Genomic DNA, 27,484 nt, shown 5'->3' with positions numbered 1-27,484 from the left:
TCTCCAGAGAGTTCCTGTTTGGGAATTGACTGAAGGGAATTATTTCAGATAATTAAGATCACTAAGCAAAGTAATTTAATTTTCTTCCCTGCCTCTTCCTCCCTCCAAGAAATGTAAATGTCTGTAAAACTTGATCAATAAACAACCTTTTCAAAGGTTAAGCTGGCCAAGTATGCTCTAAGTTAGGAGAGACCAGCATGAAGTGAAAGCCAGGAGGGATGGTTAGAAAAGTAATGAAATTTCTAATTAAATTATTTGAGATTCTGGGGGGACCTGGGTTTTGGTTGGTTTTGTTTCGGTTTTGTTGGTGTATTTGTTTTATTTGGGTTTCAATTCTGAGCCTTTGCGAAGGGCAGGGCAGGGATAGTGGGTTCAAAGACATGAACCTCTATGGCCAACTTAGTTGTACTGAAGTCAGCTGTGCTGAGGCAGGGTTAACCTGGCTGAGACCCAGCAGGTGAAGGAGATGCAGAATGGTGGGAGAAAGGTGAATTGCATTGAAATAATGAGGCTCCACTAGTGACATGTGCAGCAAACCTACTTAGCAAGGACTGTAGAGGAAGAGCAGAAGAGAAATGGAGGTTTTGGAAGACTGCAGAAGCTGGGCAAGAAAAGGTATTTGGGGTTTTTACTTTCTTTACCTTTTTTTGTTGTCTTGTATTTTCATTATTTCTGTGTGTCTGGTTGCTACGCAGTTTGGCTACAATGTGTGGTTAGGGAAGTCTGGAAGAAATTTGCTCTAGCTCTTTTGTCAGAGTGAGTAATCAGAGGAAGAGAGGATTGTTTTTCTCTAAAGCACAACATTTTTCATCTTTACCAACTTTCTGTTTAAAGCTGGAGAAGGGATGAAGTTGGGAGTGCCTTCCCTTTGTGCTTGGCCTTGGGGTGATGAAACAGGAGAAGGGATGAAGTTGAGAATGCCTTCCCTTTGTGTCTGGCCTTGGGGTGATGAAACAGGGACCTGTTTACCAAACTCCTTTTATGTAACCAAAGAAACTGCAAAGCAATGAGGTTTCTCTCTTCAGTGGGATCCTGAGTCATTCCAGTTCCTGCTGCTTTAACTCACAATGTCTTTTGTCTCTTTGCAAGTGTTTCTTCTTGTCTCAGCTGTGTCCTATCTGTGTCCTATGCTGCTTGTGCAGAGAGTTGTTGCTATTCCTATAGAAAATACCTTGAACACTTCCCTTTCCCTGCAGCTGTGGTATCTCAGAGTGCAAGTTCAGAAAGTCCTTAGTCTCTCATCAGTACTGGATGCAGACAAGCAAAAAATAGCAATGCTTAAGTCTTAAGTAGCTTTCAGGGTTTAAACTTTATTCAGTCCTGTATCCTGGGCTGTGCCTTAAGCTCAAACCTCATCTGTAGCTGGGTCAAACCTTCTTGACCTGGTTTAGTGTTGCCTTGGGCTGTGTTGGGAGAGTTTAGCTCCAGGTCTGTGGGCAAAGAGGGTTGCTGATGGAGGAAAGGAGCTGGAGATCTTTGTTGGAGTGGAAAAATCTCCCAATGCTGTAGAAGTTCATGCTGGAATTGCTAAGAAATGAGCTGGACACTAAAACACTGGGGATGTGTCTGAATGTCCAAAGTACTTCTAAAAGTCACTTTAGCTTGGAAAAGACGAGGCTCCCTGCTTGTGTTTGTGCCTTAAACTATTTTGTCTTCTGTGGTCAGAGTCTACTAGAGGCTGTTGCTGCTTTTAAGGTCATTTGTAAGATGATGCATACTTCAGAGAAGCAAAAGGTCTGGGGCATTTAAATCTGGCTTCATAGGAAGAACAGATCCTGGACAGAGTGTCCAGGTCTCATTGACAAATGCCTGCAGAGCCTTTGGGAACAGTGGCTACTTTCCGTAGCACCAGGCTTCCCACCTGTTAATTTCCAAAGCCTGGCTCAGTTTTTTCCAGTCACTTTGTAATGAGTACATGTTTGTATTAAAGCTTCCTGTGGTGTGTTCATTATAGTTTCTGTTTTACAAGGGCCACTGACCGAAAAGCACAAACACTTCAGCAACCTGTCAGTGCTTGGCTTTGAAGCTGGCGTAGGGGTGAATACCAAAGATCTGCTATCTTAATAAGTACAGGAGGTTACAGAGATGTTAATACCTGATCTTGCAGAGCTGACAGGATTAAAGGTGGTGGAATCAGATGCCTGTAAAACATAAGGTTCTGGGTGCTGCTGTTTTTTCCTGAACTCAAATTAGCAGGTTGTGGCTTCGCTTGCTTGGATGAACATGCTTGTTGGTGCGAGTCTGAGTGGGAGCACGCATACCTTGGGCTAAGAGTGGGAACTGATAGGATGGTCTTAGTTCCTTCAGTCTTTGATGGTATCAACCTCTATCAGAAATACCTGAAGTAATGCCTACACTTTGTGGCTGTGAAATGCAATCTTTCAGTTCATGGCTTTCCAAACAGCCGTGCTGTTGTGGTTAGGAAGCTTTGTGGAGTGAAGGCATGCAGTGTGCATCTTATCAGCACCTATTCCTGCAGTGCTCTGTGACATGAGGCCAGGAGGGCCCCGGGGATGTGACTCTTGCCCACAGCACGTGCACAAGGTCCACTAGGCAGCAGCCAGAAACACGGGGTTTTTTCCACCACTGTGTCAAACTGAAACATTTCTTTCCATACAGTTGGGATGCTGAGCAGCTCACATGCGCGTGTCAGCAGAAAGGAAGAGGCACCTTGGGGATCCCAGCCTGCTCCAGGGCTGTGTGCAGGCAGGTTACACTGGGAAAGGGTCACTCCAGCAGGGATTTGTGGCAATGAATTTCTTGTGGTTTAACCCCAGCAGCAACTCAGCCCCGCAGAGCTGCTCCCTCACTCCCCTCTGGTGGGATGCGGAGAGAATCAGAAGAGTAAAAGTGAGAACTCGGGGGGTAAGATAAAAGTGGTTTAATAGGTAAAGCAAAAGCTGTATGCACATGCAAAGCCAGTCAAGGAATTCATTCGTTGCTTCCCATCGCAGGCTAATGTTCAGCCACTTCCAGGAAAGCCTGGTTTGTTCAGTCTGTCCTTGTGGTTCACATGATGAAATTCCAAGATGCAGACTGTCTTCTGTAACAGCTACAAGTCCTGCTTGAAGTCCTAAAGTAGTCACTGTATGGGTATGGAATAAGTGATTCCATGTCCTAGCTCTTGGGATTCTGTGTTCATTAAGGGGTTGGAGCCCTTTGCCCATGTTGCTTTCACAGTCCTTACCCTGAAATGTTCATAGTTTCAAGCCCCAGTTCTGCAGTAAGATGGTTTTGGCTGGATCTTTCAAGGTATCTGTATGTGACAAGTAATAATCTGTCCAGAGGTGGTCTAGCAGTAATGAATTAACTTACTGTATTTTATGATGTTTGGTGTGCCTTCTCGGCACTCAGAGGATCTCAGATCTTTGATCCAGAAGGTGTGATTTATTGGGCAATTATATATCTACACACCATCACTCATGTTGGAAAGGGGCACTGTGATCTCATCAGTCTGGGGGCATGTGACATGGAAGGACTTTTATCAAGTGGGGGGGGCTGATGGATGAAGAAGTCGGGGAAGTATTGGTTCAAGCCAATATATTATTTTCTACATTAATATTGTGCAGACAGTAGCAGAGACCGTGCACAAGTGTTAGTGTTTTTCCATGATGAAGAATTGCCCCTCTGCAAAGTTTCATTTTAATGACGAATGGGCTTTGGGCATCAAGTGATTTCTTATGTAAATGTTAGTTCTTTTGTTATACAAAGAAACAGGGAAAATAGACAAATATTTTTCTTGGGCTGTCAGGAAGGAATCTGTATGTGCTGCTCTGTTTTGGGGGATGATGTGGAAAATAGCATCCTGCAGGTCCTGGTGTGGCTGGAGCCATCCGAGTCAGCACAACCAGTGTTTGTCTCTCCAGGAACAGCGAGCTGCAGAAGCTGCAGTGTGTTTTTATAAGGAATGGTGGCCCAGGCCATCCCCTTGTAGCTAATCTTTACTACAGGTTTTAGGCCTGGGTGGTGGCTTTGGAAAGGTGAGATCAGAAGATTTTTGATATGTTTAGTCCTGTTGACTTTCCGAATGGCAAATGGCTCCTGAATCCAGGCCAGAAAATGCATTGTATGACGTGGGTCTTCCCCTTCTCTTACTGTTCATTTTTAATTTGAAGGTCGTTCCTCTGAGTTTAGCAGAGGCTTTTCTGTTGATGACTGATGCATTCCTCCTGCTATCTGTTCTACCTTGTAATACTGGATTTATTAATGTATCAACAGAGTTCCTCCCACATTCATCAGGGCCAGATGGTGGCAAGAGGGACTTGTTCTTTAAAAATTACCTTCCTTGTCTTCCCAAGCCCCCACCATCAAAGGGTGGGGATTAATCTTAGACTAAAAGTGTTTCAGTTGATGCCTGCCTCCAAAAGTCATTAGTAAGATAACCAGGTAATGAGACTGATGTAAGAGGCCTTGACTTGTGTTGACAGAAGAGAGGGTGAACCACTATGCACCTCTTTTGCTTTTGTACAAGGTGCAGCACAGCCTTACATTGGCAGCTGCTGATGGCAATGATCTTTGCTCTGCAGACCACAGATACTCCGTAACTTAAGCAGAGATAGCCTATCCCCACTAGAGAGATTCCAGACATTAGTGTGCCTCTGTAGGCTTCTCATGGCTTGTATTTCTTGAGGTACTACAAGCAATTGGAGATGTCTGCAGTAGAAGTCTAACCTTAGACGATAATGATGAACTCACTTGTAAATAGTGTTCCTATTTCTAGTAGCCTAATGCTCGAGCTAAAAGGCATTAATGCTGATTTGCTCCTGGCATCAAGCATCCAATTGTTTCATGTGCTTTCCGTGCATGTTGGCTCACATTGATTTCTTGTGTTTCGTGTCCCAGGAAGATGTGACCCCAGGCTTAGAGAGCAGCAAGGTCTCCATGTGATAATTGGTTTTGTTTTTATCCTGTTGTCAGGATAATGAAGGTTTTCACCTGAGTTGTCTGCATGTTAAAGGGATGTGAAGGTTAGTTTGAACTTACTTGGATAAAAATGCCAAGGAGTGTATTTTGAACCATTTGGCCTGCTTGGTCATCAGGCAATGGAACTCTGAAGGGGCACCTTAGCCCAAACGTCGGTGCTCCAGGTTTTGCAAACACCAAGCAGGGGATGGGTGTATTTTCCCCCGGCCCCCACTGGAGGTCACTGGAACATTGTTTACCATTGTCCGTTAGAACAAAGGAACTGCAAAACTGACATTTCATGGAAATCAGTGTTTGAAATTTTCAGAGATTTTACCGATTTTAGGTATGAAAATAAATGCCCAAATTGCTTATAGGCTCTGTGTGCAATAGGTATTTTATAAACATTTCTTATGCCCTGAGAAGACATCAGCAGAGTCTTGATTTTACAGAAGTATGAATCAACTGATAGGAATTCTGAGAGAGGCTCCTGGAATGAGTTCTCTGTACCCCAGCTTTCTTTGTCATATGCTGATGGACGTGCCCTAAGTGCAAAAACATACCTTAAGCCATTCCATATTTATCAGCAGGAAACCTAAATATTACCATTGCCAATCATTTTATTGTGTATATGTTGTTATATATGCTGGGAAAAAGATGAGCAGTTTGGTGCTCTGTAAAGGTCATCTTGTTAAAATTGGTTCAGAGCAAGGAGGCAAAGAATGTTTTGTTTTTCCCCCCCTTGCCCTCATGCAAGCAGCAGTTCCTACTCAAAGTTTAGGAAGTCTGCTCTGACATCCCTCCTGTTCTGGGTACAGATCCCCCTCATGCATGAGGAGCCCTCTGCCCTTGGTGCTGGAGCAGCAGCAGATGCTAGACGAACAGGATCTAATTATCAGTAATAAGAAAAGTTTGGCAACTAGTCATGGAATCACAATTAAAAAGACCCCAAACCCAACAAAGCTTCTTCTCAATCCGTCTGTCAAAGTGTGTGCAGTTGCTGTTAATGATAGACTGAATAATAATTAGTATGAACTAAAAGGCTTCTTTTGTATTCCCAGTGATATTTAAAGCCAAGAAATAAACTCCTGACTTTTGGATGGTATCCAGTTTCATTATAGTACTGGGATTTATATTTTAGTCTTTATATGTAAAGTGCATTTGTGAAATGTATCAGTTCTGGGCAAATTAGGTGCTGTTTGCTGTAAGTTTTGACTGAGAGAGTGCATGCAGTCAGTCAACTAAGCAGCGCTTGGTCTCCTTGTGTGGGAGGAGTTGGGGGTTTCCATTTGTGATGGTGGTGCTTCCTTTAAATGTGTTCCCACAGACAGTTGATGGATCCAAAAAACCCTGCTGGAGTGGTTTTCAAATAGCTATGAGCACATGAAAAAGCTCAGAGAGCAGCACTCGCCACAAATGTTTCTGTTGCAGAAGCACAATGTGATGTTGAAAAATGTTCAGCAGGAGTTTAAACTGCTTGCAAGGCCATAGGGAATGTAGATTTGGGGCAAGAAGGGCGCAGGGTCATGCAATGCAGCAGCTTGTGGGGTTCTGAAGGGGTCTCCAGCAAATAGAAAATGCTAACATTGGCCTAATGGCCTTGCTGGAGTGGCTGCTACAGACATGCTCTCCAGGTGAAGAGTTAAACTGAAGTGAGACAGAGTCTTACTAGCAGCTCTTAAGATGCTTGTCCTGTCTCTGCTACCTGCCCTGGGCTGCTGCTCTGTGCACCGGAGGGAGATCTGCTGTCAGGCTAATGGCAATGAAAACACTTGTGTTATAAAGACTTCAGAAAAGTAACGCTTGATTGTGTTTAGTGAGTAATTTTCTGAACCTAAATAATAGGTTCATCTTGAACTGATGATGAATGCAGGGGCTTCAGCCCTGAACCATGGAGATTTGATTAATGCATTAAAATGATGAGGTACTCAGTTGGAATAAGAATGTACTTGCCTATAAGCTCTCTGTTATGAGTGTGAGGGATCCATGCTGGATGCTTGCGAACACAGTCACTCCTGTAGACTCAAATGGGGCAGGCCATCTTCTGGCGTGTTCCTGCTGGAGCAGCTCTGCTCTGGAGCCTCAGAAAGGTTGGACTTTGCCAAATGAGCCACGAGGAGGGATAGCCCCATTGGCACCGCAGCCCCAGACCCAGGCCTGGACCAGCTCTGGAGCAGTGCTCCTGCTTCTGCTGCAGTTAAAAGCTTGTCCTTAAATGTTTGCACTAAAGCCCTGGAGCCCTAAGAAAGACGATGCAAATAACTTGACTCTTTTCCCATGGAAGCAATTAAGAATCTGTGTTAATAAGAAATCAAGTTGTTTGTACATTTTAATGGTTTAAAAGATGCCCTAGGGAAATCACAACCAAATAAAGACACCGTTTGAGGCAGCCCCTCACGAGTCAGGCAGCTCCACCTATGTCGTAGATATGATCAATTAAAAATTACCAGGAGAAAATGATTTATTTTAATTGAAACAGTTTACACAGAAGGATTTTCCATTGTGATGGTTGGAGCCTAGAGGGAGAGCGGCGTTGTTTTGTTCCCCCCTGTTTAAGATGAAGGGAAGCCATCTTGCCAGGTTGGGAATGCCGTTAGGAGGCAGCTTTGTTAATCACAGCCTGGTTTGGGTTGAAGGGAGCCTAAAGCTCAGCCACTTCCAACCCAAAGGGAGGGACACCCTCCGCTAGAGCAGGCTGCTCCAAGCCCTGTCCAGCCTGGCCTTGGACACTGCCAGGGACGGGGATAAATGGCGAGCACTGCCTAAACCCGGGTTTATCAGCGGGCTGCCAGGCGGGGGCCATGAACCGCGCTTATTTGACACCGGGGCCCGGCCGTGCTCGGCGCTGCAGGCCCAGGCGGAGAGGCGGCACCGGTCCCCCCCTCCGCCGCCATCGCTGCCGCCTCAGCCGGAGCCCGGCCCCTGAGGCGGTGCCCGAGCCCCGCCCACCGTCGCGTGCGTTTCCCGCTCGTGCGGCGGCGTGGCGGGAACGCGGCGCGGGGCGCGCTCCGCACTGAGGTAGCGCTGTGCTGAGGGAGCGGGGGAGGCCGCGGAGCTGCTGCGAGGGCAGGAGCAGCTCTGCTCTGGAGCCAGGCTGAGAGAGCTGGGCTGGGGCAGCCTGGAGAAGAGAAGGCTCCTGAAGGGGAGACCTGAGAGCAGCGCCAGTGCCTAAAGGGGCTGCAGGGAACCTGGAGAGGGGCTTGGGACAAGGGCCTGTAGGGACAGGCCAAGGGGAATGGCTTGAACCTGCCCGAGGGGAGACTGAGCTGAGCTCTTAGGCAGAAGCTCTTCCCTGTGAGGGTGCTGAGGCGCTGGCACAGGGTGCCCAGAGAAGCTGTGGCTGCCCCATCCCTGGCAGTGCTCAAGGCCAGGTTGGACACAGGGGCTTGGAGCAAGCTGCTCCAGTGGAAGGGGTCCCTGCCCGTGGCAGGGGTTGGAACTGGATGAGCTTTGAGGTCCCTCCCAACTCAAACTGTTCCGTGATGGTTGTGATGTGAAGGTGGCAGAGCGCAGCTCTGTCCCGCTGTGTGTTCGTTTGGGAGTGCTGTGCTACTCAACAACTGCTTGATGTTTTTCAGCCATGGGAGTTCATGGTTTTTGTGAGCCTCGCATGCAGTCTGCCTGCCCCAGCACCAGCTGGTTCTGTGCTTTGTCCCAGTGGGCAAAGGTACGGGTACAGGTAGCGGTTTAGAAGAAAAAACCCAAATCATTAAAATGTCAAGTTTATTTTTTCTTTCAATTCTGTCATTTCAAAACCCATTTCATTATTTGGAGTCCCAGCTTGTGCTTTACGTAGCGTGAGTGTTGGCAGCACCGTTTCTCCTGTGGCTTGGAAACAATCCTGTAAAGCAGGCCTCTTGGTTTATAACGTGCTAATATCTGACATATGCGAAGAGCATGAGCCATGGTTTTCATACGGCCTCAGTAGCTGAGGAAAATATTAATGTGACAGGAATAGAAGATGGAGCTTAAGGCACAGTGCTTGTGTTTGAGGCAGCTGAGAAATGGGGAGTGACTGAGTTGTGTTCACTGCCGCTTGGGTGTGTGATATGGATGTGGTCTCTATAGGGCTGAATTACTGTGATTTAAGAAAATTCACAGAGCTACGTTTAGTTTTACGTAATTTATGTCGGCATGTACACAAAAATCAACAGATTTCATTATTGTTGTGGCATGTTCCTTCCGACTTGTTCACTCCTATGATTATTGCAATTTGTTTCTCTTGGAACTTGTGTAAGGGGTGACAAGACACCAAAGTTATGGTGAGTTACACAAAGGACTCCTTTGCATATTAAAGACTTTGTGTTGTCACTTGACTAAATTTGGGAAAGCATCTACCACTGTGAGTGTCATTAGAGAGAGATGAATTCCAGTGCTCATTACTGGGGTGCTGTGACAAATTGGTGGAGGAAGGACCATAAAGTGTCAGTGTGCTTTTTTTTTCCCTGAGCCTTGTCGAGGCTCATTTTGCTTCTCTCAGCCTCTCACAATGTCAGTCCCTTTATAATAAATGCAGCTCGCATATGAACAACTCCCCGGACTGATTTCTTTCCACTAGAAGAAGTGATTTAAAAGAAGCCGAAAAAAGACATTGAATGTGTTCATTATTGATAATCTTAAAGATTTACTGTGGGCTTTCAGAAAAGCTGCTGCCTTAAAGCAAACTGCTTTTATCTCCTTTTTGTTTGCTTAGTTGGCTTTTGTGGGTTTTGTGTTTTTTCCTGCAGCAGCTCATGTAGGTAGGAGCTTGAGGTTTGTTTTCTTTTTCCTGAGGGGGGATTTGCCAGCCCCTGCCAGCAGTGGGAAAGCTCAGTGGGACCTGCACAGGGATGTATTTTGGCAGTGGAGTGGTGCGTGGACTGCATCAGACTTCGTTTTAGGTGCCTCTGGCCACTCGAGGCAGCCAGCTCTGGGCGTGCTGGGGAGCATAATGGGGTTACCGGCACAGAAACTGAGTGCTCTGGTCTCTGGGAAAGGGCTAGGCTCCTGCCCTCAGGCACCAAGCTCCTTTAAAGCCTTCTGAAATAGCCGGTAATTGTAAATGGTTAAAAAACAACAGAAAACACCTTGGCAGAATAATGGAGAAGTCTGCTCAGGATCTGAAACTGTTTCCTGCCTTGCCCTTCTGAGCCCATGGATAATGCCTCATCTCCATCCTTCCACTGTACCATTCCAGAGCATCTTTCTTAGGCTTAGGGTTGAAATGTTCTTCACATGGTACGTAATTGCATTAAAGTGCAAGAAGCCAAGAGGAAATGGAAGAGCAAGGGGGTGTTGAATTCAGATGAATCCCAACCTGCTTCCCCATGTTAGCTCAAGGAAAGTTGTCAACAAGGTAATTGCACACTAGTTTGTGTTCTGCTTCTAGCTTTCTCCTTGAGGGAACAGAAGCAGTTGGTGCAGTGCAGGAGATGGGATGGCAGATGGGAGTCAGGTGCACGGCGACTAAGCCAAAGCATGGGAAACTGGGAGAATGGGAATCTGTACTAAAAAGCTCAAGAACAGTGAATTTCTCCGTTGGTTTCTGACCTTTCTCAGCGCAGACTAGAGGGCAGAGGTAGTCATCCTGTGCTCAGAGCCATTAGATATCAGGGATGTGTGAAGTACAAGATACTGAGCTAGGAGGCAGGGACCAGATGGGCTTATTCACCTCTTCGCCCTTCTGTCTCCAGAAGTTCCAGAACCTCTAATTAAAGCCAGAAATAGGTTTAGGGAGGAGCAGATAGCATTAAGAATCCAGAGATGTGAATGAGCTGCCATGGTGTTACCAACTTGTTTCACCCAGGTAACCTCTTGATGGGCCCTACCAGAGCACAGTGGAGTCCTGAAGCTGCTGTCTTAAGGAAGTTACTGCCAGAGCCAGATGAGGAGGTAGCAGAGAGTTTATTAAGGGGAAAGTAGGTTGCGTCACAAGCTTTTTTGCACAGCTCAGCCCTGTGCAAAACATGCTTGTTATATCAGAGTAATGAAGTTTCCTATCTGGATGACTGGAAGTGGAGAGCACTGACCCAAAGGCCCGTGAAATTGAGAGAAGCAGCCTGTACTAAAACCTTAAAATCAGGACCTCCAGTAAAAGTTTGTTCACCATTTCCCCCCTCTATTTGGAGATGAGCACCTCTGAACTTGAGCGTATTTCTACACAAACCCAAAATCTCCGGAATTTAAATCACCGAATAAAAGCGAGGGGTCCAAGCTGCTTTTTGCAGTGGGGAAGGAACGAAGATAACCTGGTGTTTTATCAACTGAGTTGTACAGATGGATACTATAAAAGCAGAGCAGAGGAAGTAACGTTGTTACCTGCTTATGTGGAGACTGGGTATGTCATCTTCTCCCTGTTGATGCTCTCCTTTGGCAGAGTGTGCTTTCAGTAACCTGATGCAGGCTTTTGGGAAGCAAAATGCCATGTTGTAGCCTTTTGAACACAGAAGGCATAACTGGCCATTGGAACTCACAGGCATTTAGAAGCCTCATGGCTAAGAAGGATTTGCAGGGTTCTGAGTAAAGCTGGAAAGTGTTTACCCCAATGCTAACAGGAAATACAAGGAATTTGGTGTATTCTTGTCAGGTTCAATACAGTGCAGTGTATCTTTGTAACTAAGTTCAGTGTTTTCCTGCATGTGTAAGTAGAGACTTAGCAGGCAAATGTAAACCCGGTGACACCTTGAAGCAAAAGCAGAACCGAATGAACACTGTTTTTTTCCCTAAGCAGCTGGAACGAGCCAGGGAACTTGTGCAGAAATTGGCTGATTCCTCTGCTCTCGCTCGCCCTTTCCTAGAATGCTTCTGCCTTCCACACCGTATTTGCTTCTGAAGCAAGAGATATTTCCCAAAGGGCTCTGAGCGTGTGTAGCTGTATTTCATCCCCATAGCTAATTCAACAAAGACTACTGGAACACAGAGTATCAGAAAACATTTTCTCTGTGTTCAGAAAGCAAAACCATATGCTCAAACCCTGTCATCAGTTCAGAGGCGTTTAATAACCTCATACTTCACCAATCAGAATAATTAAACAGGCTCATTATTTTAAATATTCATTTTGTCCAGATTCCATGTTTGGCTTTCTTGGTCAATTTGGTTCTTGCTAATCTGGGGGAAGGAAAGAATGTTCTCTAGTGCTTAATTTGCATTAAAAACACTATAATTTGTAAGTAAATTGGAAAGCTTTTAAGCAAAGAGGGAACATCAGTGACTTGACAGTCAAAGCTCTCCTTTGTTTCTCAAGCATAATGTTCCCGAAAGATGCTCTTCTTTTCTTGGAATTACATGGCGGGAAGAATGGAGCCGTGTAATTGTTCATTAATCCATGGTTATTAAGAGTGTGGCGGGAGAAAGCACCAGCAATGAAAACCAGACCCGGGGCAGGGAGTGTCTTTCCTGTGATACCTCTCCTAAAAATTGACTTTAAGTCATTCAAGGGGGTAAAATAATGGTCAAAAGAGCTGTTGCCTCTCTGCATGGTGGAGGTTTGGGAGGTGGAAGAACAGCCAGGTGCAGTAAGACCCCTCCCTGCCTGCCTGCTCCTGACCAGCCCTGTTTCTGGGATCTGACTTTCTGCTTTTCACTACTCCCAGTTGTGCAAGACTTCCTCATACTGGTGAGCTGGTGGATGTCCCACAAGGAGTAGCAACTGAAACTTGGCCAAAGGAGTAAAAAGATACCAAGATATGTCATTGTGGCTCAATAGTGTGTGTGAGGAAGCATCTGTTGTCTTACTTGACCAACCTGACACAAAGAAAATATCTTAAGTGGTTTGATTTTTAATGAATGCCCAAATAGGCTCTGCTTTGCTACTGAAGCCAGGACACCTCTTTGTGGTATAGCTGATTGCATGGATAATTTTTCAAAACAATCTTCTTCTGTTGTGTTAAACATGTTGCTTTCTTTGTTGCTTCTACCTCCTTAGGGAGGAGGAGGTGGAAGGGAGAGGAGTGAGAAATGCAGGAGAGAAGCTTCTTTCAATGTAAGTCTATTGTTGATAATTGCATTTTTAAAATCTTCTCCACCTTCAGCTGAACACTGATAAAAGAGTGATGACTGAATTATGAGCTGTTCCACTTACCTTCGTTCTAGTTCTTACATTGTTGTGATACTTGAATGTATTTTTGTACATCTTTTGGGGTTCTTTTAATGTTCATGTGGTTCCTGTGGCCTTCATTCGCTTTAGGACTTCTTATAACTCTGCGTCCATAATTTTGTTATGGATATATAAGGCTAGAATAAATTTAAAATCTGTTTTTTTCCATGTCTCCAAAGTAATTGGATCCATTTTTCCATTATTCTGTTTCTAGGCCAGGATCATGCAACAAATACTGGTATAATAATGAAGCAGTCTCAGGAGTCGAATGGACTAGTTTTGTGTGCGCAGAGCTGGGCTCCATTCAGGGCTGTTAAGCTGCTCCCTCTCACTGAAATCTGGATTTCAACCTGCTGTGGCACTTACACCATGAGTACAGAGAGCAACTGGAGTGGGGTGCAGCATTTTATATCCCATATGTGTGTGTTCTGCATTGAAATGGACTCCAGATGATGGGGTGTAGGGAATCCAACCCCAGGGTTTCTTATTTCTGCATGCAAATGTCTGACAGGATCAACTCACAGAGGATACTTTTTCATTTTGATTTGATTTAGTTTTTATTTCTTGATTATCTTCTTAAACATCTAGAGATGTAATGGCAGCCATGAAAATCTCTCAGAAGGAAAGGAAAAGAAGATTGGAATAGCAGTAAATACTAACAGAAAGAGCTGAGCTCTTAAATACATATACCTAAAACCACAAAGTGACAAGCTTTGCTTTTTTTTGCCAGGCTTAGCTTTTTCCTCAGAGTCATGGAGCTTTGCTTGGAGCCAGCAGGTGCTGTAACTGATGATTGTATTTATCTGCTGTGGCAAAAGGATGGCAAATCAAGATGGATATGTTTCCACCTGTCTGAACTGACAATTTATCACCTTAATTCCTAATGGATCAAGCATTTGCTAAAAGAGGGTAATTGTTTAGATGTGAAACTTGGCTTTCTTGATGCAAGGGATGGATGATGTGTCAGGTTGTGGACATAAAGTATAACATCATATTGTGCTAATTCTTGTCATGCTTATGCATGTAATCTGATAAGTATAAACCAATGTGACTATCTAACATGTAAAAGTAGGAAGTGTCTCTTACTACTTTTGTGGGGAATGCCCACTGCTAATTCGGAGGGTGAGGGCTGTACAGAGGCAGTCTGTAGTAGAACAACTGTATTAAGAAAGCTAATGAAATCAGGTGGAGTACTGGGTTATTCTGCTTCCATGGCCAGAGCTAGCTCTTGATATGACAAACTAAGCCGTGGAGTTCCTGCACAGAAAATTCAGTGCTGTTTTATGTGAGGAAATGGTCTCTTTCTCCTAGGAAAAGGTGTTGCGGATTTCTTCTGGAAGTACATGAACAATATGAGAAGAAGGTAGCATTTTCCTTAGAAAGAGACATTTGTGAGAGGAACACCAAAGTTCCCGGTGAGTTTATGAGCATGATGTTAAGGACAGAACTAATAAGCAGATGGAGGAACTCTACCTTTGTAAAATGCCTTTCACCACTTGCCAGAGTAGCAAATAAATGTTTGATTGCCATTAAGAAGGTAGTTCCAGCTTGCTAATGTATAAGTAGGAAGATAAATTATCAGTGTGTGGAGCAGGATCATCTTCTGAAACCCTGTAGTTCAGCATGTTCTCCTTGCTAAGCCTTTTAATCAGCCATCTGGATAGGGCGGACTGGGTTTGGAGAGTAAGAAAAGCCTGGCTCATCATGGAGGGTATTACAGACATAAAATTCATGCACCTTTGATGGGAAGCTGCTGGTGGCATATGTTATCTGTGGCTGTTGAACACACATTTGATTCGGAATACAACCATGGGGTTGTCAAGGATTTGACTGTTCTTTCTAAGCTGCCTGAGGAGTGTTATACCCTATTGTTTTTGACAATGCACCTCAATTAGGTCTTAAAGCTAAAATTGGTAGTACATGCTCTGTGAAATTGGAGGAGCTGTGGTGGATTCCTCAGGGAACTCAGCTGCTTGATTTAGGCTTAAGGATGATGTTTCTCCACGAGGGAGTCACCAGTCACAATAATTACATTGCTGTCTTCTCATAATATGATTTATTTAGATGTTGCCGTATGAATTAATTCTCTCTAATTGCTGCTCTTCTCACTGTAAATCAAGGTTTCTCGCTTTCTGGAGAGTAGTGAACATGATCCTACACTGAAGTAATTAGTCCAATTAGAAAGGAAAGCAGATGTGGAAAACCAATTACTTTCAGGAATATGTCTGCTCCTATGTAGTCCAAATGCCATTCAATCAAAATGTAATAGTAGTTTAATAAAACACTGTTTTATTTGTAAGCTCTATCCAGCATTAAGACTTCACTGTCTCTTTTGGAGAAGTCATTTTGGGCTGGCTTTGTGGGTGCTGAGCTTGCTTCCGACTTAACTCCTGGTTTACAGTTCTCTGAGAGAAGAAACATGGAAAGATCACTGTGAGCAAGAGCAGGATCCCATTCCTTCTTGGACACGCTGAGCTGCAGTGAGAATGAAATGAGTTTGGCATTTATACACTTGCCAAGGAAATAATCCAACAGAGAATATTCAAGTAGAGGTGGAAATGGGTCATTACACTTGCACACCCCATTTTAGATGTGAAGCCTGTGGTGGGACTTACCCTGAGGCTAAAACCACATCAAAGGGATGAAATCCCATGGCTGCTTCCCAGAGCTGGGTCGGTGCTGGTTGTTTTCCAGTCATCTGGGACCTGGGCACAAACTGGGCAGCAAATGCCCATCAGCATCCAGATCATGTCCTGAGCCAAATAGCTTAAAAGCTGCTGTTGTAAAGGAAACACAGAGTAACAGTATTAGTTGCGCTGGTGATGTGAGAGCCCAGTCTTTCACTGGAGTATTCTACATGGAGCTGGACCCATCAGTTTCCCTCTTGCACTCATTTTACAGCTGAGTTCTGCAGTATTTACCAGCAGCAGCAAGGTTGCCTCACTCTGTTCAACTCATTGTAGTTGTTAAATGCAGCCTCAAGTCTCTGCTAAGAGAGAATGGCCACCAAGCTGCAGCCAGCAGTTGCAGTCATACAGCATCAGAGCAATTCTGCAAAGCTTTAGTCTAATGAAGATTTCCATTAGAGAGGCAGGAGCCTGTGTAGTTGCAAGAGGTGGTTCCGTGTTCCTATGCCCATTATGTCTCACCCAGTTTGGAAACAGGATTTATTTAGGATGTACTTTGTTTAGCATACAGGAGTAATCAATAAAACATCAAGTGCCAGGAATGGAGGGAAGCAAATGCTCTGCACTTCTCCCTGTAATTAATTCTACAGTGCTATTCCGTCACAGCCCAGCACCAGGAGGGGCAGGACCAGAGAGCAGAGCAAACACAGCTTGTCTGTCTGCAGTGGGAGCCAGACAAAGTCAGAATGGTCTCTTTGGGGGTTGTTTTTTAAGCTCTTCATTAAAATACCTGCAGAGGAGTTTCGCATTGGAGGTTCCCCCATCTATTTTGTCCTCTCTCCTGCACAGAAGAGTGTTTTCATAATTGGTCCATTAAAGGAGGTGTTAAAATGTTACCAATTGTCAAAGGCAATTAAGTGTAGCAACCTGTCACAGGTGAATTAACAAGACTCCAGGTGTTGGGAGCAAATTGCATTTATGTGGGTGGAAAACAGTTCCAGTCTTGGGTGGTTGTACAGTTTTGGTGGGCTCTGTTTTGCTTTGAGTTTCTGTTTTTAGGGGAATATAGGTATGTATCAGCACCTGAGCTGGCTGCATTTGTAGGGTCTCTGATACGCTATGCATTGTATAGCCCTGATTTTGGAGATGCTTGAAATCCATAGCTACTCTTTCCTGGAAGAAAATCCATTTTCTTAGCCAGACCTGTGTATCCAGACTGTTTTCAGATTTGCTCTGGTCCAACAGAGCCAGAGCTTGTGCCCCTTTGTTACTTCCCAGACTAAGAGGTTTTAACAGGTTTAAACTTAAATACAGGAGATTTAGGTTAGATATATGAAAAAAGCTCTTCCCTGTGAGGGTGCTGAGGCGCTGGCACAGGGTGCCCAGAGAAGCTGTGGCTGCCCCATCCCTGGCAATGCTCAAGGCCAGGTTGGACAAAGAGGCTTGGAGCAACCTGCTCTAGTGGAAGGGGTCCCTGCCCGTGGCAGGGGTTGGAGCTGGAGGAGCTTTAAGGTCCCTTCCAGCCCAAACCAGTCTGGGATTCTGTAAGAATTACAGGTTAGTCTGTGTGCTCGGATTCTTGGCAGGAATAATAGAGCTACTGCTTGGAAATGTAGTAAGAATAAATGCACTGAGGGTACTGTGATTCCTGCAACGATTCGCATGCAGCGGTAGTGGAAGCATCTCTAATACCCTGCAGCTGCTTATTTTTATTGAGTAGCACATCTAACTAATAGCAAGATTCGGTAAAAACATTGTGAGGGGAAAAAAATGATCACATCCAGTTCAGCTTCTTATTTGTGCATCTTACGCACTATACATACAACCTATTGTAGCATGGCTTTAAGTTTTGCATTCACTAAAGTACTAATTTGTCTGTGATTATGGCTTCTATAGTTCTCAATAAAGTTCTTGCAGATACTTCTTATTACAAATGGTGAGAACGCTGTTATCTGTGCTCCATGCAGAGCTATTTTCAGGCAGACCTGCAGTGCCCCAAACTTGCTGCTGAGAATATTGAGTTTTAACCTTTGAATGAGTATTGTGGGGTTTATTTCTGGTTCCAATTTTAACATACAAGATCTGGAGTTACTAACTTGGGGGTGGCCAGCAGCTGTATGGCTCCTGCCAAAGCCCATGGCATGCTGCCCTCCCCCTGCAGCTCCCAGCACTGTGATGCTAAGAGAGACCACAAAAGGGTGGAACTATCACATGGGCCCATAATTATCACTCTTTGTTCCTTTTCTCTTCCTGATGTATTAGATGCCCTCCCTGCAAAGAGATGTGTGATTGTGTGTATGTGCACACGCGTGCTTGAGGGTGGGTGAAACCCTAATTGTATGTTATTAAAATATTATGATTTTTTTCCCTTTCCAAGCTGTAGCAACGTGCAGCACCTCCCTGATGCCTGGTGCAGCTGCCTTTGACTGGCATTTGCAAGGTTGTCCTCCAGGTGCTGCAGCAGAAGTCTTTTGACACAGTGTCAGTAATTAAGTGTACAATTAAGAGAATGTCTGCAATTAAGTTCAATCAGTCAGTCAATCAAAGCTACATTTGTAAAGAGTTTCTAAAGGGCCTCTTATCCAAACCTCCCCTCAGCTTCAGAGCTCTGCGAAGTTAACACCACACACAAGGCAATGTTTATCTGAAGCAAGTCAAAGAAAGGGCTTGTGAGGTTTGTACAGAGGCCTCACTGCCTCCTGGATAAAAATTTACTTTAGGTAAGGAATTTAGGCACAGGATCGAAATGCAGCTATTAAACAGGTTGAAAACTGCTGGCTTTTCTAGGTATGTCCCTGATCTTTCAGCTTGGCTCAACAGTATTCTCACCTTCCTATGGGAAAGACTCAACAAGGACAGATTTTCTGGGTTTGTGCCATTTTAGGCATCTTGTAGCTCATGCCAGTGGTGTTATTTCATGGGGAAATTGAAGTGGCTGTGCGCTTGCTGCTTTTTTGCTGCCCAGTAAACACATCTTGAGTGAAAGCATTGCCCTGCTTGGGGTAGTTACATGTAATGATTTTCCTTACCTGTGCCAGTTACAGCTTAGACTGTGCTTGGAGTGTTGTACTGCAACTCAGCTCAGCAGATACTTGCACATGCAGAGGATTCTGTTGTGGCTTCTGAGCCAAAGCCCTTGCTGGGAGTGGAGCAGTTCACATTTCACAAGGTGAAATAATGAAGCTGCCAGTGTCAAAGTGCTTGTTCGTGGCTTGTGTGTCTTTGTAACGGGAGTTTAAGAAATGCCATCTCTGAAGTCAGAGCAGTTGGCCTGCTTCTTGTTCTTGCTAATGTGCCCTTTTTGAGAGTGACATCTCTCTTGATAGACTTGGCTACCACGTTTCATAGAATCATAGAATCCCAGCCTGGTTTGGGTCGAAAGGGACCTTAAAGCTCATCCAGTTCCAACCTCCTGCCATGGGCAGGGACACCTTCCACTGGAGCAGCTTGCTCCAAGCCCCTGTGTCCAACCTGGCCTTGAGCACTGCCAGGGATGGGGCAGCCACAGCTTCTCTGGGCACCCTGTGCTAGCATCTCAGCACTGGAACAGGTTTGTCTGGTTTATATTCTGTGCTCTGTGAAGTTGATAGTGAGGCTGTTAGTAACCAATGTTTCAGATATGCCCCAGATCAACCCATTTCAATGGGCTTTTCCAGTTGCCCCTCACCAAGTTGCAGTGACAGATACTATTCAGGACTTGGTATTCATGAATAGCAGCAGGAAAGGGCATAGGGGTTTAAGTTGTTCTATACACATAAGCTTTGTGTCATTATGAGCAGGCCTATAAATAGGTGTGGGGAGTTGCAGCTAGAAAAAGGCTGTGTTCATCTGTATGGGTGTACCCTGGTGGTGAGAAGGCTGCTTTGACTTATCAAGGTTTTAACATAATGCCCCAAGTACTGGTGCTGGCAGCACCAGGAAGCAGTGTCCAAATGCGTGAACAAGGACTACTAGCTGGTACTTTTTTGGCTGTTTCACTTTGATCTCATTCCTTTTGCCTGAAAATAAGTTTTTCTTGTCTGAATTGCCAGCTCTGTATCATCAATTACTTTCTAAGGTCTGGAAATATTCAGTCTTCAGACTGCTCATATTACTCTAAGGAGTAACTTGAGTTTTTTCTGTCTCTGGTACTACATCAGTGTGAGCAACAAGCCATGGTTCCTTTGATAAGGAGCTTGCATTTACATAGCACCTGTCATCTCTTAAAGCAGTCTTGCTGACTGCACAGTGTATTGACAAAGACTTGTCCAGAGCAATGTGTGTCTCTGGCAGTTTGGCTGCTGTCTCATTATATTCATTGCTTTAATGTATGGAAAGCTGTTAGCCAAAGTGTCCTTCGCATGGGGGGAAGAACAAATGACTAAGTAATATATTGCTTGTAGGGCTGTAAATATTATTCCCTAGCATATCATTAATACCCAACTATATTTCTGTCTTCATCCATACAGCTCGCAGTGCCCTACAGATGAAGGCCTCTTGTGCCTGGGAAGCTGAAGCCAGCTGGGGATGATGGAAGGGGGAGAAAGTGGCGAGTGCAGCATCGTGGATCTGCAGCAGAACCAAGCAGTTTCCCAGCACAGACTCCTTCCCTCTGGCCCTGTTGCTGCCCAGGCACTGGGAAGGTGAGTTCCCTTTATTTTATTACCATTAATTGGAAAATAAGCTAACCTGTGCATTTTTCATCTGTTTACGCTTCACACATGGTACTTGCTCTCTTGCATTTTCACTCTGTCTCACTAAAAGGTAACAGGGGAAAAACCCCAGTTTGTTGCCGGTGTTCTTGTTACCCCCACTATCAATCATCACCACAAGGCTAAGGAATGGCTTGCTAAGGTCTTAGTTCTGGGATGCCCTGAAGAAAAATACTTTAGGAAAAGATCTCAAGAGTTGGTGGGTTTGGTTTTTTTTTCATTAGGTATTTCAAGATACCTATAGAGATGGAGTAGTAGATGGATAAGAAAGTACAGAAAACTGAAACAGGATAAGGTTGGCTAGATTCTGGTCTGAAAATATGTTGTGGTCCTCCTGTTGCACTCCTTCTCAAAAGAAATAATTACAACTTTAAAACATTAAGCAGGGAAATTCTTTTTTGTAGATACCCAACACAAGGTGTGGGTTATGCTGAAGAACAAACCTGGAAATCAATGCTGGAAGCTCTGACAACTCGCACTGCTGGAAGAGCTCAGCACCACTGTACATGGAAGCTGGCTGTTGGCTTTCCAGGGCACCAGCCCTTCACAGGTCTGTGTTGGTAAGAAAAGCCATCAGCAAGTAGTTTTTGAATGCTTTTAAACTCAGTCAGATAGGAGGGAGAAGGAAGGATTAGGCAGGCAGCTGAGAAATAATACAGCACAATAAATTCTTGAAATCTGGTACTAAATCTATCAAAGTAAATAATGTGTCCTTATGGTAGGAGGACATTATTTGTGTTTTGTTTTAAATTTGCCAGACCTAATTTCTGGGTGCGTTTGTCTTGGGGAAGTGAGAACTTTGAAAAGGCAATTACAGTTGGTGAATGATTAGTATTAGATGTGACACTTTTATGCATCAAATATGTTTAGCTGCATTAACCTTCAAGGAATTTACACTGACACCTGAAAAGATCCATTTCATGCTCAGCTTGAAAAATCTAAATTCTCCCTTAACTTAAATCTTATTTACATTCCCTTTATTACAAAATAAATGGGTCTAAAACATTAATAGATTATTGCCAGATTCTGAAGGCAGAGTGGCAGGAGAGCTGGAAGGAACCAGGCAGTGCTGGTGTGAATCTGGTGAGAAAGATCCTTAAGGGAAATGGTGTGATACATGTGTGCTGAAACGTTACATTCTGGTTTCTTTACTGGATAGACCATCCTAGAGGGAAGGTGACTGAAAGCGATGAGGTTGCACATCTAATTTATCCACATTAGGGTTTAATTTCCTGTTAATAAGGTATTTGAGCCTTCCAGAAAGCAGCTTGTGGTCTTTGTAGGCTTTTAATCCTTACATATTATGTGGAAAGTAAGTACATTCTTAAAATGGGTTCTTACTGTAGCTGTTCAAGAAATGCTCAGATTACTGAACTGCTCGTGTACTGCTGCTCTCCGTGTCCCAGCACACCCGCTCTGTTTGGATCCGTGCTGTATCCAAACTTCCATGCAGTTCCCCTTCTCTGTCAGTGAGAAGCAGTTCCTCTTGTTGCTGATTCATCTCCATGTCTCTTGTGCTTCACTCCACTGAAATCTGGTTAGGTATGAGACAGACTCCGGTGGAATGAAGGACAACAGAATCCATGGATCGTCCTTATTTCACTTGGAAAACGCAGGCGAGTGTGTCATGTGTTAACATACCTTTTAGGGACAGCTGGTACACCTGCATGTGTGACTTGTATGTAGATGTGAAACTCTACAATCAGTGCTTATGGGGATGCTATGGGCTGAAACTTTAATTTGCTCTTTTTCCCTCCCCATGCCCCTGTGTTTTAGAATTCACTTTAATTTTACCTTGTAACAAGTAGCCAGGTACACTTTGTAATGTGAACTGTGGGAACAGCTTACCAAAGGATATGGCACTTCTCCATCTTTTGAAGGTCTCAAACTGCCAGGGGCTTCTCCAAATTAAATGCTCAAGGCTTTGAGCTTTTATGGCTTTTGCAAGGGAGGTCCAGCAAGATAATCACCATAGTTGCTCCTGGCCTTAAATCCCTGAATTTGCAAAATCCAAAGAATGTCAGTAGGCAATTTTCTTGTACATGCTGGTTCTTTTTAAAGACCTTTGGCAAGAATGAGAATGTGTTAAGCTACTACTTCCCTTTAGCCTAGATAAGGGAGAAATAATCTCACTTAGTCACAGCCCCACATGATACGCTAATTGGAGTCTCCTTGCTTCAGGCTTCTCGTAAAACACAGGCAGATAGCAGAGCAAGAAACACACTGCTTGTCCCAACATGGCATTGCCAGGCTGCCACTGCTCATGCACACACCTTAGTGCAGCAGTGAAATGGATTATATATATTACGGGATTGCCCTGAGGTGCTATGAAGATTCAAGTAGTTAAGCTAAGCACTGTCCAAACCCTCTAACAGATGTGTAGCCTCTTCCAAAGAACTTGCAATCTGTAAAAGAGACAAAAATAAAGAAAATGAAGACTGTTAGAAGTGTTCCCCCCAAAAAAACGTTTCAACCCATCAGTACAGTAAAGATGCTTAAGATTCTTGCAAAGGAATCTGATTATAGATTGAAATATTTAAGATATATCCATTTTTTTACCTGTAAAATTAATACTTAAGTCCAAGTATAATGCATATAGTCAGCATTGTGTGTTGCTTCTCAGATAAAGAATTGAAAACATGGTGGGGAGGTGGGGGGAAATGAGCCCTGAATGGCAGAAATCCCACGAGTGACATGAAAGTTCACCATATCCCAGGAAGGAATGGCAAATACTGTTTCCAATTTGGGTGGCTTTGCTTCACAGGGCCCCAGGTCACAGTTCCGGTCTCTTTGATGCTTGGGAAAACTGGGTCTTTCAAAGTGCCTGGTGAAATGAAGGCTCCAGGCTGGAGTAGCAATGTGTTTTGGCAACTCTTCCATGCACCTGGATAACTGAAAATTTCCACTTTTAATTTGGTTGTACCTTGCAGCTTGGGAAAAGCTAGGTCAGGATGCAGTGACTTGAACTGGAATGCTTACCTGTATTTTAACAAAACCCCCTAAAACCCAACCCACAAAACCCCCCACTATGTAGGTGCGGATAGAGGATTTAACAGAACAAATAGTTCAGGGTGTTTCTCTCTCGCTTGTGCTTTTAAATATAAACCTGCTGTCTGTTGCTGCATTGAAGCCTCTCCCTTCATTTGTCAAGACATGTTAAAAGCTTTTGGGTAAGTCCTGAGAAAGGGTGGCCCAGGCAGGAACCCATCAACTGAAATTCCTCTATGCAATCCTGGCTTATTTGAAATGCCTTTTATCAGGCAAGTTACAACTGGCTTTAGCACTGTAAATGCCTAATGCACAGCTTCCAGCTATTAACCACTTAATGCTTGGAATCCACAAAGCCATATGCCCAAGAGAGCAAATAAACAGTTCAAGGCTTTGTCTTCCTTCAGGAACAGCTCAGATTAAGTAAAGGTGCTTATCAACAACATCTTACATTAAAACAATGATAATAAAAACTTGCAATACAAGCTCCAGGGACCCCCCACCACCAGCTAATTCCCCTTTTCAGTCCTGAACCACCCATGTAAAGTAAATTAAAGGGTACCAGTATGGGGTTTTTTTTCATGAGATACCACTTGTTTTTTGTTCCTCCCTGGGGAGATGTCTTAAGAGTCAAGCTGCAGTCTTTTACGTCTACCTGAGCAGTAGCAAAGATCTGCTGTATCCTCAGAAGCAGCAAACCTTTAACTAAAGGTCAGATAGAATTGTATTGGACTTCCCTGAACTTTAAAGTGAGCTAATTTTCCTATATTTCTTTGTAGTGGAACTAAGAAGTAGATGTTCTGAGCCAAAGCCTGTTGCAGTTGTTACATTAAATGGGCTTTGCATTAGGCCTGGTAATTGCAAGCTCCTGAAACTTTCAGTGCAATGCCCTATGTGCTCTCAAAAGTGCCGGTAACTCATAATCCCGGTTAGAAGATATTTAATAACTTGTTTTACTGGAACATAAGCTTTTATTTAAAAGTAAGCATAAATCAAAGTTGGTTTCTGAAGCTCAGATCTGATGCTAAGTGAAACTTCCAGAGGCAACAGTCTTCTGCAGCCCCTTCCTTATCCAGGTGTTATCTGAAAATGACCTTGGTTTGGGCCTTTTCTAGGGAACATTCCTACTCAAAGTATCATCTGCTGCTCATTCAAGGGTTTCCATTTTTTTTTCTCTTACTCTGGCATTACCTTCCCACTTGTCCAAGGCTTTTGCCTGAGATTACCTGCTCTTCATTTTTAAAGGGAAAATAGCTTTGCATTTGTCTTTTGAGCCAGTTTTACAACATAGTAATAAGTTACATTTGTAGCTGGCTTTACCACTGTGCATTGCTCTCGGAGAGGAACCTGATTTTTAGAGCAGTAGCTGAAGTAATTTATAAAGCTCATGATTGTCTGTTGTAAAAGTGAGCGAGAAGGCCTTTGGATGCTTCTCTTTTGCTGGTACAGAACAGCCAGCATGAACAAGACATTCACAGAACAGCAAACAAAGCAACCTGAGCCCACTGGCTTCTCTGGTCCCGGAGATAAGCTCTATCCCTTCAAGAAAGAGCTTGCCTAGCTTAATACTTCAGCATCTGCAGTGCCACATAGCAATACAGGACTTTGGAGGTCAATACCTTAGCAAACCTGTCAAACCAAAGCAAGTTAAAACTTTCCTATAACGAAAAATAACAAATACAACTACTTTGTTAAATATTTCACTTTTTCATGATAATGCTGGATAGGTAGGAAAACCTCTTGAGTGATTTGCATAGAAAAGAGAAGAATCAACTGGTTGAAATGAAGCTAAATTCTCATAAATGATGATTTAGATGGTAGCTCACACCTGGTATTCATTGCGCTGCTATAGATCCAGAGCAAGGCCATGGGTTCTAATAGAATTACACTATTCTTAAATGCCAGTGATTCTTGCCAGTTTACGAAATACCTTTCCATGTCTCATCGATTGCTGTGTTGAATAACTTTGCTATTGTTTCTGACTTAAAATACCCATAGGGAATCCCAACCTGGTTTGTATTGGAAGGGACCTTAAAGCTCATCCAGTCCCATCATCCAGTCCCAAGCCCCTGCTATGGGCAGGGACCCCTTCTGCTGGAGCAGTTTGCTCCAAGCCCCTGTATCCAACCTGGCCTTGAGCACTGCCAGGGATGGGGCAGCCACAGCTTCTCTGGGCACCCTGTGCCAGCACCTCAGCACCCTCACAGGGAAGAACTTCTTTCTTATATCCAATCTAAATCTCCTCTGTTTAACTTTAAACCTATTACCACTTAAGAAGTTTGCATTTTTCCCGTTAAAAGCCATTTCTTGGCCTAAGTGTCCACTCAGTGAAGAGCGGCTACCTTGATGTTCATAGGGAATGAGCATCTCCTGTATGAAGGGTATTAATGCACCTTGTTACAGCCTCTTTCCCCAGACCCCATCTCCACACCAAGCGACTCCCACAAGGTTCATACACCACATCAGAGCACGTGTTCGTAGCATTCACTCACCTGTCGTGGTTAACTAGGTACCAATCCTGGCTTGCAACTGCTTTACTTAACTTTAAACCAAAACAAAAATAACAACAACAACAAAACAAAAAAGCCTAAAGGAGACAGGAAACTGCAATAAAACAGCTGCTGAATAAGTAAGTTCAGGGACTTTTTCTTCCTTTTTTTTGGTGCTTTTGAACAGAATCCCAGCGATGGAGCACGCGGTCCCTTTGCTGAGGGGCAGAGGCGCGCAGGGCCCCCTTCACACCAAAACAGCTCCGTGGACCTTAAGAAGGCGGCGGGGCGCGGGGGGAGCCGCTCCGCCCCTCCAGGTGCTGCCCGCAACCTTCCGTCTTTATTTGCGCGCCTGCTCAGGAGGCCGCGCTGCCCCCCCCGCTCCGTGCGCGCAGCCAATGGAACGGGCGGCGAAATCGGCTCCTCCCCTCGCTCCGCGGCCGTGCGCGCTGCCTGGGGGAGCGGGACCCGGGCCCGGCGCTCCCCTTGAGGCCCGAGGGATCGACCCGTGCCGGGGTCCGCCGGCTTCCCCCGCAGCCGCGGCTGTGCCAAGGGGTGAAACCATCAGCAAGAACCTGCCTTTTGCGTTTCCGTCCCCAGAGCGAGCATCTCCAAATGGCCTCTTGCTCCCAACGGCTGAAGGATGCGGGATGGGGTCTCCTCCCTTTAAAGTGTTGGTAGTAAAATGAAAAGACCTCAGATAGATTTAGATGAGATGTTAGCAGGTTTATTAACTGTGAGGGTGGTGAGCCACTGGCACAGGTTGTGACAGTAAGTTTTCTAAAAGCATTAATGCAGAATGTAGTTGACCCATTTGAAAAAGAACTCTTTGTCAGCTCAAATTGCCCCATTGTTTTTCTTTTATTTGTCTTTCCCTCTAAGAACCATCTCACTTGGCTTTTCCAGAGCTGCTAAAGAGATGGGAGACATATTTAAGAGCTACCTCTTGAGTATACAGCGTGTTGTGAGGTTGGGAACATAACGTAATCCCTGTAAACTAGTAATTCAGGTAGCAAGAACCTGCCATGGAGGTGTATCCTTACGAAGAATTTGGATAGAAGAACCTGAAGTGCAGGGATGCTCTGTCAGCATGCTTCCACGCAACGGTTATAATTGCAGCTCTAAGGGAAGCCAGTGGATAGTGAGACCCCTGGAGATGCATTGTGCATTATGTGCACCTCCTGAGGCTTGCTTTTTTTCTCCCTCTTTCAAACCTTCATCTTTGTCCTCCTCTCCTACGGGTGCAGGGCTGGAGTGTGCCCACCTACCTGGCCAGCCCTGGGCACGGCGCTCCCTGAGCTGGGTCTGCCTTCAGCTTCTGAACGCTGCTTTGGGAGAGCTCTGCAGGCCGGGCTTGACCTGTCCGTGCTTTGCATTTAGCCAAAATTCTTCTGGATCTTTTAAATCTGCTAATCCTTATAGATCAAAATATTTCAATTAGTTTGCCTTTCCAGTGGAACAGGGTGTAGGTAACTAAGTAAAAAAAAAAATCTAAATAATCTAACTTCTTTATTTCTTTCTATAGCGATAGCAACTTACTGTTATTCTTCCACACTGTTTTCCACGTAAGGACTGCATGGGAATCCTGCTTTCACATTTGTTTGCTGGGTGAATTGAAGATTCTAAATCCAGGCTGCTTTGGTTGTGACACAGGTCATGAGGTTTGCTGCTTTAATTTTAATGTGCTGAATTGCGCTGAGCTACAGTGTCCAT

At 44.5% G+C, this 27,484-nt stretch overlaps 1 long non-coding RNA gene across 1 annotated transcript; it reads left to right on the top strand.

Annotated features, from left to right (window-relative positions):
- Positions 1 to 435: 435 nt before the first annotated feature.
- Positions 436 to 27,212, top strand: LOC136023596 (uncharacterized). The gene is made up of 6 exons (XR_010616643.1): positions 436 to 615; positions 12,806 to 12,862; positions 13,191 to 14,391; positions 20,052 to 20,225; positions 20,699 to 20,844; positions 25,959 to 27,212. It is a non-coding gene; the product is annotated as an uncharacterized LOC136023596 (long non-coding RNA).
- The last annotated feature ends 272 nt before the right edge of the window (positions 27,213 to 27,484 follow it).

This window comes from Lathamus discolor, chromosome 19, assembly GCF_037157495.1.
Source record: "Lathamus discolor isolate bLatDis1 chromosome 19, bLatDis1.hap1, whole genome shotgun sequence".
Taxonomy (NCBI): domain Eukaryota; kingdom Metazoa; phylum Chordata; class Aves; order Psittaciformes; family Psittacidae; genus Lathamus; species Lathamus discolor.
The sequence above is the reverse complement of the archived record's forward strand: the minus strand, read 5'-3'. Positions and strand labels throughout refer to the sequence as shown.